We start from the raw sequence: 15,143 nt of genomic DNA, 5'->3' as shown, positions 1-15,143 counted from the left end.
AGCACTCATCTAACTTATTATTAAGAGCCAAGTATGTGTCAGGTGCTGTGCTATGCACTAGGGACTCAGTGGAGGAAAAGAGTCACGATTCCACTTCCAGGGAGATAACCTTCCAGTGGTGGGAGGACACAGTAAAGAAACAAACACAAATACAATATCAGGGCATACAGTATCAGGGCAGCCATAGGTGTCACACTGAGAACAAGACAAGATGATGGTTGAGACTAGCACCCACGGTTACCCCTTCTCTGGATTAAAAAATGGAAGCATGTAAATCCGTCAAGAGCCGTAATGAGTGCTTTTAATTTTGAGAGAAGAAACGCCGACAAGTAAACTCATTGAGGAAAAAAATGGCAGATGGAGCAGCCTCCAGCTGGAGGCTGAACTCAACCAGGCCCTTGGGCGTGTTCATGCCGCTCCCAGTCCCAGCTTCCACCTTTTCCTGGCTGCTCCCATCCACAGTCATCTTGTTCTTGACCACACCTCAGTCCAAATGGCTGCCGGCTCCCAGAATGGACACACTGCACCTTCCGGGTTCCCACGCTCTGCCTAGCCAGGTACCCGTTCCAGGAGCCCCGGGAGCCCAGTTCTACACGTTTCTGCTTGGACTGGTCCTGGGGTGTGAACAGTACAGGGGTTATTTCATGGATACCGCCCATGAACTGCTGTGTGCTCTAAAACAGGGATTAAGAACATTTTCTGGAGGTGCTGCAGTGTCTAGCCTTATCCAGATCCTGCTGGCTCTGCCTCTTGCTGCCGGCCCCTTGGAACTGACAACAGGTTTTGGCTTCCTAGAGATAAACCGTCACCACCTCTTCCTCCTCCAGACTCACCCCAACTGACTCCAGTCCTGAGGGCCCAGGTCTCCTCCTCTGACACTAAACCAAGGGTTCAGACTTACAAGTGAGTCTTAAAGCCAGGCCCCCTGAAACAGCATCTCCCTCTCCATTCAAGCTCCTTCATCAGTAGGTAATTAGATCTAAGCTCAGGTCAGGTCATCCACGGGGTGGTCAGAGCTTTGGTAAGTTTCCACTACACACAGCAACTCTGGCTCCCCTCCCCTCCCTCCCCTCCCCTCCCCTCCCTTCCCCTCCCCTCCTCTCCCTCCCCTCCCCTCCACACCACCTCGCCTGGGCCAACAGGCCCCACCCCACTCCCCACAGTCCCATCCTAGGGGGCACCAAGCCCCGCATCATTAACAAGCTCCTCAGGTGATTCTGATCTGCTGTCCTGCTGAAAATTACTGTGACTAAAGGAAGATGGAAAGAGATCTGAAGAAAAAAAATCCCAAAACTCAAGTGGTTTCCTAATGCAACAAAAAACATGTTCTGCAATTATGCCATTTCAGCCTATATTTTTAGAATAATTCTCCTGGATAATCCATACAGAGGATAAAAGATATTCCCAGGAATCTGCAAAGCTATTCTCATACTTTCTTTGGTGATTCTGGTCAGCAGTCATAAGACCTTGATTTCTGGCTTCGCTTTTCAAACTGAAGGGCTGTTCCAAACAAGACGATGAACTTTCAGGGAAAGTAGGCCTCTGACTGCACTATAATAGGAAAGGAGGGGAGGGCTCCGGTTTTCTTCAGAATTCCTCCTGCTGAAGGCCTCGTCAACACAGAGCGCTTCAGTGGGGTCTCAGGCGGGACTTTCCAAACAGAGCAATTTCCAAAGTTATAAACATGCTGCCTGTTTTGGAAAGTGTGAGAATCTCTGGTCATCATCAGTTTGTAATTGTTGAAGTTTTACAAGTGAGGTTGAAAGGAAGAATTTTGGTAACAAATTTCTCAAATCAAACTAACAAGGACAAAATTACCCCAAATTTGTTATTCTCGATGACATAAATGGAACATGTTATTTGACAGAAATACTTATTCACTCTCTTATTTTCTTCTAAAGAATTGTCTGGATGTTTTTTTGACAGATGAAATCTATTTTGTTGAAATAAAATAAATTAAAAGAAGGCATATCATAAAAATAAAAGTGAAAAAAGAATACAGTTTGGGTAGCTCACTCCATAGCAGATGCCTGATGGCTGGAATGTTACTTGCTTCCTCCAGACCCCTATCTCACAATGCACTTTACCTCAGCCAACCCCGACGGACACGAGAATGGGCCGAGAACGTGTCAGGTAAGGAGAAAGACAGGGGAGCCCTAGAATGAGGTCAACTCCCACCTCTACGTAGGCCTCCCGGAAGGATCACCCATCTTCCAAGCCCACTCCACCTTGGTCTCTGCAACTGTCAGAAGCAACCATTTTACAGCCAGCTCTTCTGTCCTTAAGGTGCTTCAAAAGTTTCCTGCCCAATGAATATCTGGTTTGTGGATTATTTGGCCTCAGACATATCCATTTGCATTTTTCCATGATGATTTGTAGTCCTGTCCCTGCCTTTCCCATTTTCCTAATTCCTTTAGGTTATTCCTTTGCTTATGCTGGTGTTTATTACATTTCTCCATTCGGAATCATCTGTGAATTTCATTTTCAAGCCCCTTCTCACTCCCTAAGGTTAATAAAGACAGGTCTGAGTGAGATGGGAGGAAAGGCCAGCTTCCTCTAGCACCCCCCGGAGCCCACCCTCTGGAGCCAGCCCAGCGTTCTGAGGGCTGTTTCCTTCCACCCAGCACATTTTTCCATCCATGTGACAGGATGGGCAGCCAAGATGATCTGCCTTCACTTATGCCACGTCTCAGGACCCTTTATTAACCTCCAAAGTTCAGAATTCACGAATGGAACATCTGTTCCTGTCAGTTTTTATGCTGGGGCTACACCCCAAAGGAAAGGGTTTGCCTTCTCCTCAAGGGCCACATGGCAAATTGTTGTCAGTTTAATATGTGCAGTATGGAAGCACAATCCTCTCTCTCCTACCCTCTGGAAAATTACATTTCTCTTCCATACCCCTGAATTGTTCTGAGGGTACCCGTCACTCTTCTTTTTATTGTTGTATAGAACAAGCAATCTCCCTTCAGGAGAGTCAGAGGGGAACCAAAGCCATTCAGTCCTTCTAAAATTACTTGGAAATTGGTCTGCAGTGTTTTCCGCCACCACTGAGCCCCTGAATTCTCACTTTGCGCAATCAGAGTTCTGCTGATCAAGGCAAGACTTTGCCAACTGGCAAAGCCTAGTTCCATGTAGGTCTTGGAAAGCAGGAGAAGGGTTGAAATCAGGATGCTCATGAAAGATGCAAATTAGATTTAAACATGATATTTGCAGACAGGAGGAGCCCTAGAGAAAGTTCTTCTTTGCCTGAACTGGCTTCTGATACGAACTAGCTCTGTGGGCCGGGCCAATTGCTCCATCTGCCGGAGCCAATTTTCTCAGTCTTAGGATAAGAGAGGGAACTAGAGAGTCTAAGGCCACATCCCGCTTTAGATCTATGAGTAAGAATCGCACACAGTCCAGAAAAGAGCGCATCCTTTCCAACAGATGTTCTCACTGCAAGAGGGAATGACTGTAGGGTGGAGAGCTGGGGGCCCTTAAGAATTGCAGAGCTTGCTTTAAGATCTCAAAAGTCCGTTTGAATCATGTTTACTATGGGACTTTTTTTTTTTAACATCTGCATTGGAGTATAATTGCTTTACAATGGTGTGTTAGTTTCTGCTTTATAACAAAGTGAATCAGCTATACATATACATATGTCCCCATATCTCCTCCCTCGTGTCTCCCTCTCACCCTCCCTATCCCACCCCTCTAGGTGGTCACAAAGCACCGAGCTGATCTCCCTGTGCTATGCGGCTGCTTCCCACTAGCTATCTATTTTACATTTGGTAGTGTATATATGTCCATGCCACTCTCTCACTTCGTCCCAGCTTACCCTTAACCCTTCCCATGTCCTGAAGTCCCTTCTCTATGCCTGCGTCTTTATTCCTGTCCTGCCCCTAGTTTCTTCAGAAACATTTTTTTTTTTTTTTTAGATTCCATATATATGTGTTAGCATATGGTATTTGTTTTTCTCTTTCTGACTGACTTCACTCTGTATGACAGACTCTAGGTCCATCTACCTCACTACAAATAACTCAATTTTCTTTCTTTTTATGGCCGAGTAATATTCCATTGTATATATGTGCCATATCTTCTTTATCCATTCAGCTGTCGATGGACACTTAGGTTGCTTCCATGTCCTGGCTATTGCAAATAGAACTGCGGTGAACATTGTGGTACATGACTCTTTTTGAATTATGGTTTTCTCAGGGTATATGCCCAGTAGTAGGATTGCTGAGACTTCTTTTTATAGCATCATGAAGGAGATAGGCTCAAAGCCAGGACTGGCCAAAAACTGTGAAGCACACAGACTTTGTCTCTGTTTCTTTACACAACAGCTTTTGAAAGGACTTGCTCACGTAGTTCTCACACTCTTTCTCCTTGGGGAGGCGGGGGTGGGGTTGGGGGGCATCTATCCTATGATGTAGTCCTGAGCCCTTCATTCAGGTGCTCATAAGAGACACAAAATGTCACCTCCCCAAGGTATTTTCATTAATTAGAATACTCAACCAAGACTCCTTCGGGTACCATTGTATCCATTCATTCTTGAATATTAAGTGCCAGGCACAGTGATAAAAACTGGGTACACAGGGCTTCCCTGGTGGTGCAGTGGTTGAGAGTCCGCCTGCTGATGCAGGGGACACGGGTTCGTGCCCCGGTCCGGGAAGATCCCACATGCCGCGGAGCAGCTGGGCCCGTGAGCCATGGCCGCTGAGCCTGCGCGTCCGGAGCCTGTGCTCCGCAATGGGAGAGGCCACAACAGTGAGAGGCCCGCGTACCGCAAAAAAACAAATAAATAAATAAATAAAAATAAAATAAAATAAAATAAAATAAAATAACTGAAGCCTGGTGGCCTGGATGGGCCCAAGGTGGCCAGTTGTCTACCAGGCTAAGCCCTCCACAAAAACAGTCACCCTCATTTCCATCTAGAGGTGTACTTAGAACTGGGGGACAAAACAGATTGCCATTGCTTGTGATCTACGTTCTTTCATAGTTACATCATTCAGAAAAATATCTCCTCTGTGGCAAGGAATATTATAGTGTAGGTCCCAACTGTCCTGATATTTATCACCCCAAGTCACAAATATAAGAACCAAATCAACAACTGCTTAGCTGATAAATAACTCCACAACTTGAAAAGTCAAATGTATGCCTATAGAACTCACCCTCTACCATGAACAACTGTCGAGAAAGAGCAGAAGGGACCATCATAAGCTTAGAATGTTTTAAAAGACTCCCAGGCAAAAAAACCTACAGTAAATCACATACTTAAGGATGGAACAATAAAAGAGGGTCCACTGGAACCAGGAAAATGACAAGCGTCTCCTGCTCACCCTGTCTACTCATCATGGTATGAGAGATCCCAGCCAGCATAAAATTAGAAGAAATGAGAAGTACAAGATATGGGAAGGGGAAAAACTTTCATTATTGACACATGGTATTATTTTCTAAGTAGAAAGTTCAAAAGATTCTATAGACAAAAATGTTAGCATGGATAGAGAACAACAAATTTGCAAGTTAAGAATTTATATACAAAAAATCAGTAATATTCCTCTACTCCAACAGCAGCAAATTGGACAATTTAATTTTAGAAAAAAAATTAGGAAGTGTAATTTTAGTAATAGAGCCTATGTACAGCAGCAACAAAAATTCTTAGGTAAACAGAATATATTAACAAAAGGTGGACAAAACTTTAGGGAAAGTTGTATAACATTTTAAAAACAAGGCTAAAGCTCTAAATAAACAGATATGCTAGACACATAGTAGGGAAGTTTTAATAACATTAGGATAATAATTTTATTCAAGTCTACCTACAAATTCAACACAATTCCAAACACTATCTTGATATTTTTTGTGGAAATTGACAAGCTGATTGAATAGCTCATATGAATAGCCAAGACAATTTTGAAGAAAAAGAATAAAAACAATTTGTATTATACTAGCTGTCAAGAATTGCTCTAAAACTACAGTAATTAAAACAGAGTTAGCTCAGCACACCAATGGAACAGACCCACATCTATATAAAAACTTTGTGAATGACAGTGGTGGCAATACCAGTCAATGGAGAAAGAATAAGCTATTTAACAAATAATGCCAGGACAATTAGCTATTTCTATAGAATAAAATAATTAAAAGTTAGTTTCCTATGCAAAAATAAATCCAATATGGATTAAAAACCTAGGTGTTGAAACAAAGTAATGCTGTAAAACTTTTAGAAGAATATAAAAAATATCATATAACTTTGGAGAAAGGAAGGACTTCTTGTACAAGTCACAGGAAGTACCAACCATAGAGGGAAAAATTGATAAATTTAGCTATAATAAAGTTAAAAACTTTGGGGTGAAAAAACAAACATAACAATTAAAGGACAAGCCACAAATTAGGAGAAGATATTTCTTATTCTTAAAACCAAAAAAAGAACTAGTATTCAGAATACAAAAATTGGTATATATATATTATATAAAATTGACATATAAATATTGATCCTTCAAATCAGTAACAAAAACAAAGAACAAAAAATATAAGCAAAGGATACAAACAGAAAATTTACAAAGAAGATGACTGAATAGCCAATAAATACATGAAAACATCAAGAAAATATTATTTCATACCCATCAGATTTGAAAAAAATCTAAGCGTCTTACAACACACATGTTGGCAAGGATGTGGGAAAACAAGACGTCATATAATACTGGTGAAAGTATAAATATCTACAAGTGCTTTGGAGAGCAATTTCGCATTATAGAAAAGCTGAAAGTAAACATACCCTGCCACCAAGTAATTTTACTTCTAGGTAATTACCCTAGGTAAACTCTCACACATGTGCTCAAGGAGACTTCTACATGGTTGGTTGTTGCAATGTTATTTTAATAGCAAAATGTTGGAAACTATTTAAAAGACCATCAACAGGGAATGGCTAAACTGTGGTATATTTATATAATGGAATACTAAGCCACTGTTAAAATAAGTGAATGAATAATTCCATAGGTGGTAACATAACTAAATCTGGAAAATATAAAGTTCAGCAAAAATAAAAATATACTATTTATGTACATTTAAAAAACTCAAAACAATACTATATATTGAAAATATATATTAATTTAAAGACAGTGGTTATTGCTGGGGAAGGAAGAAATGGGAGTTTATTATCTATAAAATTTCATTTCATTTAAAGAAAAAATCTGAATCAAATACATCAAGGCATTAACATCTGTTAAGTCTGAATGGTAGATGCATAAATATTTGTAATTTTTTTGTATGTAAGAAACATTTTCGTAGCTTAAACAAAATATTTAAAAATTAAACATTAAATAAAGGAATAGATCAATATGTGAATAAATTAATGATGAATGAACACCCCAGATATTGGGGCATACTACACAAACAGTAGTAGAATATTACTGCTGCAAGCACCATTAGCAAGTATCTAATCTTACTCCATATTTGACATGTGTGGAAACTGACACCTAGAGAAGTTAAGTGACATCAAAGCCACACTAGTAGTCAGATTTGGAATCCAGGCTTTCCAACTTGCAGTCCAGGACTCCCTTCCATCATGCCTTGGGTACATATCACTGCCACCTTCATTAGAAGATGCAAAGATTTACAAGTATCAGGAATGGTATGGAGAAGCCCTACTGTCCTCAATAACCCAAGAGTCATTCTCTAAAGGTCTCTCAATGTAAAGAGTAACATTTATAAACATTCTGAGAAAACTACATAGTTTATTTATGTCATGGCTTCATCTCAAACCCTAAGATAACCTCTGCCAATTGTCCATTATGGGCAAACATAGAGAGAAAAATAAATATCTCAAGGAAGAGATGACTTGGGCTATAAGAACCCTGCTTACACCCTGGTTGGTAGAAGAGAGCACTATTCATCTCATTCATCTTTCTGAAGTTGAGGTCTCCTCTGGACCCCACCAGGTCAATAACATCCAATATCCTTTCTCAAATCACCATGCATTCTGGTGTCTTGAGCAACCTTCAGATGCCCTGATGCAGGCAACTCCCTGTCAGAGTCTGAAGAGAGTGAGCTTTCTCATTTATTCTTGTCATCCTCTCCCCGCCCACTTTATTCATGGTTATCCACGGCTTCATTCATAAAGTCCACATTATCTGAATTGAAGACTGGGTTTCAAAGTCCTTTCCAGTGTCTGGTGCTTTATTGTAATTAATAACAATAGCTAACTTTATTGAACGCTCACTAAGGGCTAGACATTGTTCTATGCACTGTTTGATTGTTAACTCATTTGATCATCACAAAAACCTTGTGAGGTGGATACAATAATTACCATCATTTTAAAGGCAAGGACTCACAATCCTAAGACTTAAGAACATTTTGCAAGATCATGCTAATAAAGTCATGGAAGAGGATTCAAACCTAGACAGTTTTGTTCCTGAGCCTAAACCATCACACACTGCACCAAATTTACTTTATTCTTTGGGTACTTACTCATTTTGGGAAAAAATTTAAAAAGAAATAGAGACAGTTTGCTATTACTCTAGTGTGAAGTCAGGAGGTGTGACACCTCCAGCTTTGCTCTCTTGCTCAGGGTTTCTGAGGGATTGATTTGTGTAGTGGGCCTCGCTACTGGACTGGAACCAGGGCTGGAGTGGAGTAGGCTGCTTTTGTGTAATTTTCTTTGCCTATTATCCTGTAATTCTGCAAATTTTCATAGCCAGTTTTGAGAAGTCTTTTTACTTTCATTTGGACCAATGTCAAAATAAGAATAATCTTAGGATAAAGGATCTTAGGTTAGAGTCAACTCATAGATGAACTAATGTAAGTAGTGGAGACAGATACTGTCTCTCTCTCTTCCCCACCATCCCTATAATGTATATACCACATTTTATTTATCCATTCATCTGTTGATGGACACATAGGTTGTTTCCATATCTTGGACACAGTGGTGCAGATACCTCTTTAACATAGTGATTTCATTTCCTTTGAATATATACCCAGAAATGGAAATGCTGCATCATATAGTTCTACTTTTAAGTTTTAAGGAACTTCTATACTGTTTTCCATAATGGTTATACCAATTTACATTTACACCAACAGTGCACAAGAGTTCCATTTTCTCCATATCCTTACCAACACTTGTTATCTTTTGACTTTTTGATAACAGTTATCCTAACAAGTGTGAAGTAATATCTCATTGTGGTTTTGATTTCTATTTCTTGCCTAATAGCTCTGGCAAGGACTTCCAGTACTTTATTGAATAAAAATGGTGAAAGTGGGCATCCTTGTCTTGTTCCTGATCTTAGAAAAAAGCTGTCACCTTTTCACCGTTGAGTATGACGTTAGCTACATTGAGATGTAGGCCTGTCATATATAGCTTTTATTATGTTGAGGTACATTTATTATATACTTTATTTATTGAGAGTTTTATCATGAAAAGATGTTGAACTTTGTCAAATGCTTTCCCTCATCCCTAGAATGTACCTCTGACCATATATGTAAAGAGAAACCCACTTAGGGAGAAAATACTTGCAGATGTACATCCAATCAAGTTTCCATTATCCTTTTCTCTTTCATATATGTAGTCCAACTTGTCTATTTTTTCCTTTGTCTAATCCTAAAATCCAGGGCTACAAGGATGTAAGAGACATCACTTCCTTCAGTGACTCAAAAATCACCTTATTAGAGGGGACTTCCTGACCATCCCATAAAAAATTACACCACCCCCTCTCTACTCTACACCTTGGCTATTCCCTCCCCACTTAGCCTCCTTTGTTTGCCTACATATACCTTCTGCTGCCTGCTATGTTATATATTTATTGTCCCTCTTCCCTAGAATGTAAGTACTATAAGGACGGGGCTTTATTCTGTTTGCTTATGTATCTTCAGTGTCTACAGCAGTGTCAGAAACTAAACCAGGCTCTGCATCTAATAGGTATTTCAAAAATCGAGTACCAGAGTTGTGGAATTTGCTCTTTTTCTTTTATTCTCTCTAGTCCTCACTGCTGGGAAGCTCTCTGGTGTCTTGTAATATATGACTTTTTATGTAGATAATCAGTGGGAATTTTGGCCTGCTAAAAATCGTTCTATTATGTCTCTGCTTCCCTCTGCTCCCACCCAGTGCCAATTCCATCAGTTCAACCCAGTCGTCTTCTTTTCTGGAACGTCAGTGAATTAGAAAGGTCAAGGCAGCATTCTCTGCTGTTTGACCCCAGGATGTTATGTGCCCAGGGCCTGGGAATAAAATTTCTGCTCATGCCTTTTCCTGTTCCTCACAGCAGCTTCAGCTCATTGGCTAAAGGTTTCTACTTCATTATGCCATTTAAGGGAAACTTGACAAGGTCCTCTGGGTGTCTGATGTAATGGAGTCTTGTTTAAATTTAAAGCTTGGTTATTTACTCTCCTTCAAAAATTAATGGAGGACATTTCTTATCATTTTCTACTATATTTGACTAACCTGTTATATAGGTGTGATATGGCAGTGATTGGTAACTTCATGATGTGGCTGCTAGTTGAATTAAAGCACTATAACTTTTTATATTTTTTCAACGTCTCTATTGGACGTTAATAATATTCCATTGTATATATGTGCCACATCTTCTTTACCCATTCATCTGTCGATGGACACTTAGGTTGCTTCCATGTCCTGGCTATTGTGAATAGTGCTGCAATGAACATTGTGGTATATGACTCTTTTTGAATTATGGTTTTCTCAGGGTATATGCCCAGTAGTGGAAGTGCTGGGTCATATGGTAGTTCTAGTTTTAGTTTTTTAAGGAACTTCCATACTGCTCTCCATAGTGGCTGTATCAATTTACATTCTTACCAACAGAAAGTACTATAACTTTCTTATCCATAAACTATGAATATGCCACAAAATTTTGTTGAGTATGTTGGATAACTGAATCAAAATTTAAAAAAAAAGATTCTATGGTGATGGACTGAAACTGGTAGAATAAAATAGAACATGGATATAAATATAAAATCTTACATTTAGACAACGAACAAACGAACAAAAAACAAAAAGCAAACCTTGGCTAAGGATAAGGTAGAGGAACATAGCTTAAAAGCAGATCACAGTGTTTATTTACCACAAACCATAAATGAACCCTAAGTGTGTGACAGGGTTGCTAAAAATAAGGTAGAAGAATTATTTTAGGTTTTTCCAATACTAGTGTGGTATCCAGGTTAGTTCTACTTTTCTTGGCCACACCACATCTAAATTATTCCAGTTTTGGCCTTACTTTTTAAAGTGGACATGGATAAACAAGGACCCATGTAAAGAATAGTGAAGAACTTGAACGCAAATTTTAGACTTGAGACTTTTTTTTTTCACTCGACTTACTCTTTAACAGTGGAATTTAAATATTCAGTTATTAATAAATGGAAGCACTGCCATACAGATTTGCTTTGTACATGTTTAGAAGACTCAGGTCACACAGAGGTATAATTTGGAACTATGTAACTGCAGGTATTTTAAAGATTAGAGCTGTTGAATGATAAGGGCTACTCTTGTGTGAGACAGAAAACTCCTTGTTCTTGGAGGTGCTCAAACAAAGGATGGTTGTCCCTCTATGAGGAATACTGTAACAAAATGGAAAATTATAGGAGATGACCATTAGGTTGATTCAACTTTGAGATGCTCAGCTTCAGTGTAATTCTGCAACTCCACCTCTATGCTGTGAGAGGCACTGAAATAGGGAGAGAAAAGAATCATGGGATTGCCTTTAGCCCTTAGGAAACAGCAAACTTTAAGGAGACTATGTGGATCAAAGAGAAGAGACAGGAGCGGTGGTTCTCATTTCTTTTTTAAGTAACAGACTCCTCCATCCTGCCTTCAAAAATTTAAATGCTATATAGAACCCAACTGGGAAATAAAGAGCTAATTTTTTTTTTTTTCGGTACGCGGGCCTCTCCCGTTGTGGCCTCTCCCGTTGTGGAGCACAGGCTCCGGACGCACAGGCTCAGCGGCCATGGCTCATGGGCCCAGCCGCTCCACGGCATGTGGGATCTTCCCGGACCGGGGCACGAACCCGTGTCCCCTGCATTGGCAGGCGGACTCTCAACCACTGTGCCACCAGGGAAGCCCTAAAGAGCTAATGTGAGCGGACAAGACTGGGGGTAGCCACAGACCTGGATCCCTACCCACTCAGCTCCTTCACCCTCAAAAAAGTCCCTGTGCTATTTCTTTGGAAGTTGTATGTGTTAATTTCCAGATTTCTGTCTAGGACCTGAGGGTTTCAATTTCTCAATGAAGTAGTTGGTGAGGCTATCAGAGATAATCCAAGAATTTTCCTGAATTTATGAAAGTCTTAATCTTCAGATAGTAGAATTATATTGACATCTTGGGTATGTGTGTATAGCTCTAAAAAATAATCAAGGTAAAAAGACAGAAGAAAGCATGGTTAATCCAATGTAAGTCGGGAAAGGAGTAAAAAGAAGCAAAGAGATATATAAAGAGGGGAGTGGTCAAGATGGTAAAGCAGGAAGACCCTGAGGTTACCTCTTCCCATGAGCACACCAAAATCACAACTATGTACAGAGCAACTATTAATGAGAAAGACTGGAACACGAGTGGAAAGGATCTTCTACAACTAAAGATATAAAGAAAGAACCACAATGGTAGGAGGGGCAGAGACACGGTATAGTCAAGACCCATATGCCCCAGGTGGGTGACTCACAAACAGGAGAATGATTACAATTGCAGAGGCTCTGCCCGAGTAGTGAGGGGTCCGAGCTCCACATCAGGATCCCAGCCTAGAGTGTGGCACCGAGAAGATGAGTCCCCAGAACGTTTGGCTTTGAAGGCTAGTGGGGCTTATTTTGGGGGAGAGCCAGAGAGCTGTGGGAAACAGAGACCCCATTCTTAAAGGGCACACATAAAACTTCATGTGTTCCAACACCCAGGGCAGACGCAGTAATTTGAGAGGAGCCTGGGTCAGATCCACCTACTGATCTTGAAGAGCCTCCTGGAGACGCAGAAGGCAACTGGAGCTTACCCTGAGGACACAGACACTGGTGGCAGCCATTTTGGGCAGCTTTTTCTACCATGTGGACGCTGGTGCTAACAAGCACCATTCTCGAACCCTTCCACTAGGTAATTAGCTCTGGGGACCTGGCCCCACCCACCAGCCTGTCAGCACCAATACTGGGATGTCTCAAGCCAAACATCTAGTTGGATGGGAACACAGCCGCACCCATGAGCAGGCCAGCTGCTTAAGACCCCTTGAGTCCACAGCCACCATGGGATCGGGTCCTGTCAACCAAAGGCTGAGGACCTGGCCCTGCATACATATACTGGCACTAGCCCCGTGACTCCCAGGGCCCTGCAGCCAGAGACCCTGGGACCCAGCTCCACCTAACAGTGGGCTGGCACTATCCCCAGGACCAGCGTCATCTACCAGTGGGCAGGTGCCACACGGGGATATGCTGGGCCCAGGACACACTCAACAACAGGCACACACCAATTCCAGGACTAATGCAGTCCCAAAGCCTGCTGTGTCAGGACCCAGCCCACCCACCAGCAGGCCAGCAACTGCCCTGGGACTGCCTAGGTTCCAGCCCTGCCCACCAGCAAGCTGACACCAGCTTTGGGACACCCCAGATCCCAGAGCCAGCCACTTTGGAATCCAGCTCCACCAACCAGCAGGTCAACACCAGCCCTGGGACCCCCAGGGCCCTGCAGCCAGAGACCCTGGGACCTAGATCCACACATCAGCAGCTGGCACTAGCTCAGGGACCCTCTGGGCCCCAGCCCTGCCCACCAGCAGGCCAAAACCAGCTCTAAGATACCTCAGATCTCTCATCCAGCTGCCCTGGGATCCAATCCCACTCATCAGTGGGCCAGCAGTAGCCCCAGGATCCTCTGGGGCCCTGCAGCCAGCTACCCTCATAACCCGACCCTGCCCACCACCTACCGGCAGTCTCCGCACAAGGCAAGGTCTGGCGACCAACTGAACTGGAGGCCAGCCACACCTACCAGACTGCCCATAGTAGTCAGCCTGCCACAACAGAAGGACCCATACAGCCCGCATACAGGGAAACCCTAGAGCATATAGCTCTGATGACCAGAAGGAAGTGTGCTGCTGGGATGCACAGCATGTATCCTACAAAAGGCCACTTCTCCAAAGTCTGGAAACATAACCAGCCTACAAAATACAAAGAAATAAAAACAGCAAATTACGCAAAATGAGGTGACAGAGGAATATGTTCCAAAGGAAGGAACAAGAAAAAAACCCAGAAGAACTAAGTGAAGTGGATATAAGCAATCTACCTGATAGAGAGGTTAAAGGTAATAATCATAAAGATGTTCAAAGAAGTAAAGAAAGCCTGGATGAACAGAGTGAGAAGTTAGAAGTTTTTAGCAAAGAGTTAGAAAATATAAAGAAGGACCAAACAGAGATGAAGAATATAATAACTAAGATGAAAAAAATTAGAAGGAATCAATAGTAGATTAAATTATACAAAGGAATGGATCAGTGAGCCGGAAGACAGATCAGTGGAAATCACTGAAGCTGAAGAGAAAAAAAGGAAAAAGAATAAAAAGAAATGAGGACAGCTTAAGAGACTTCTGGGACAACATCAAGCATACACTATCATTCACATTAAAGGGCTCCTAGAAGGAGAAGAGAGAGAGCAAGGGGCAGGGAATATATTTGAAGACATAATAGTTGAAAACTTCCTTAACTTGGGAAAAGAAACAGACATCCAGGGCTAGGAAGCACAGACATTCCCAAACAGGATTAACCCAAAGAGGACCACACCAAGACACACTGTAATTAAAATGGCAAAAGATAACAATAAAGAGGGAATATTAAAAGCAGAAGGGGAAAAGCAACAATTTATCTATTCCCATAAGGCTGTCAGCTGACTTTTCAGCAGAAACTCTGCAGGTCAGAAGGGGGGGGGCAAGATATATTTAAAGTGATGAAAGACAAAAATCAACAACCAAGAATACCCTACCTGGCAAGGCTTTCATTCAGATTTCATGGGAGAAAAAGTTTTACAGAAAAGCAAAAGCTAGAAGAGTTCAGCAGCACCAAACCAGCTTTACAAAAAATGTTAAAGGGACTTCTCTAAGAGGGGGAAAGAAAAAAAGGCCACAACTAGAAACTAGAAATATGAAAATTACAAAAGGAAAAATCTCATTGGTAAATGTAGTAAATCAAACCACATATAAAGCTAGTAGGAAGGCT

Source organism: Globicephala melas, chromosome 2, assembly GCF_963455315.2.
Source record: "Globicephala melas chromosome 2, mGloMel1.2, whole genome shotgun sequence".
Lineage (NCBI taxonomy): Eukaryota > Metazoa > Chordata > Mammalia > Artiodactyla > Delphinidae > Globicephala > Globicephala melas.
The sequence above is the reverse complement of the archived record's forward strand: the minus strand, read 5'-3'. Positions refer to the sequence as shown.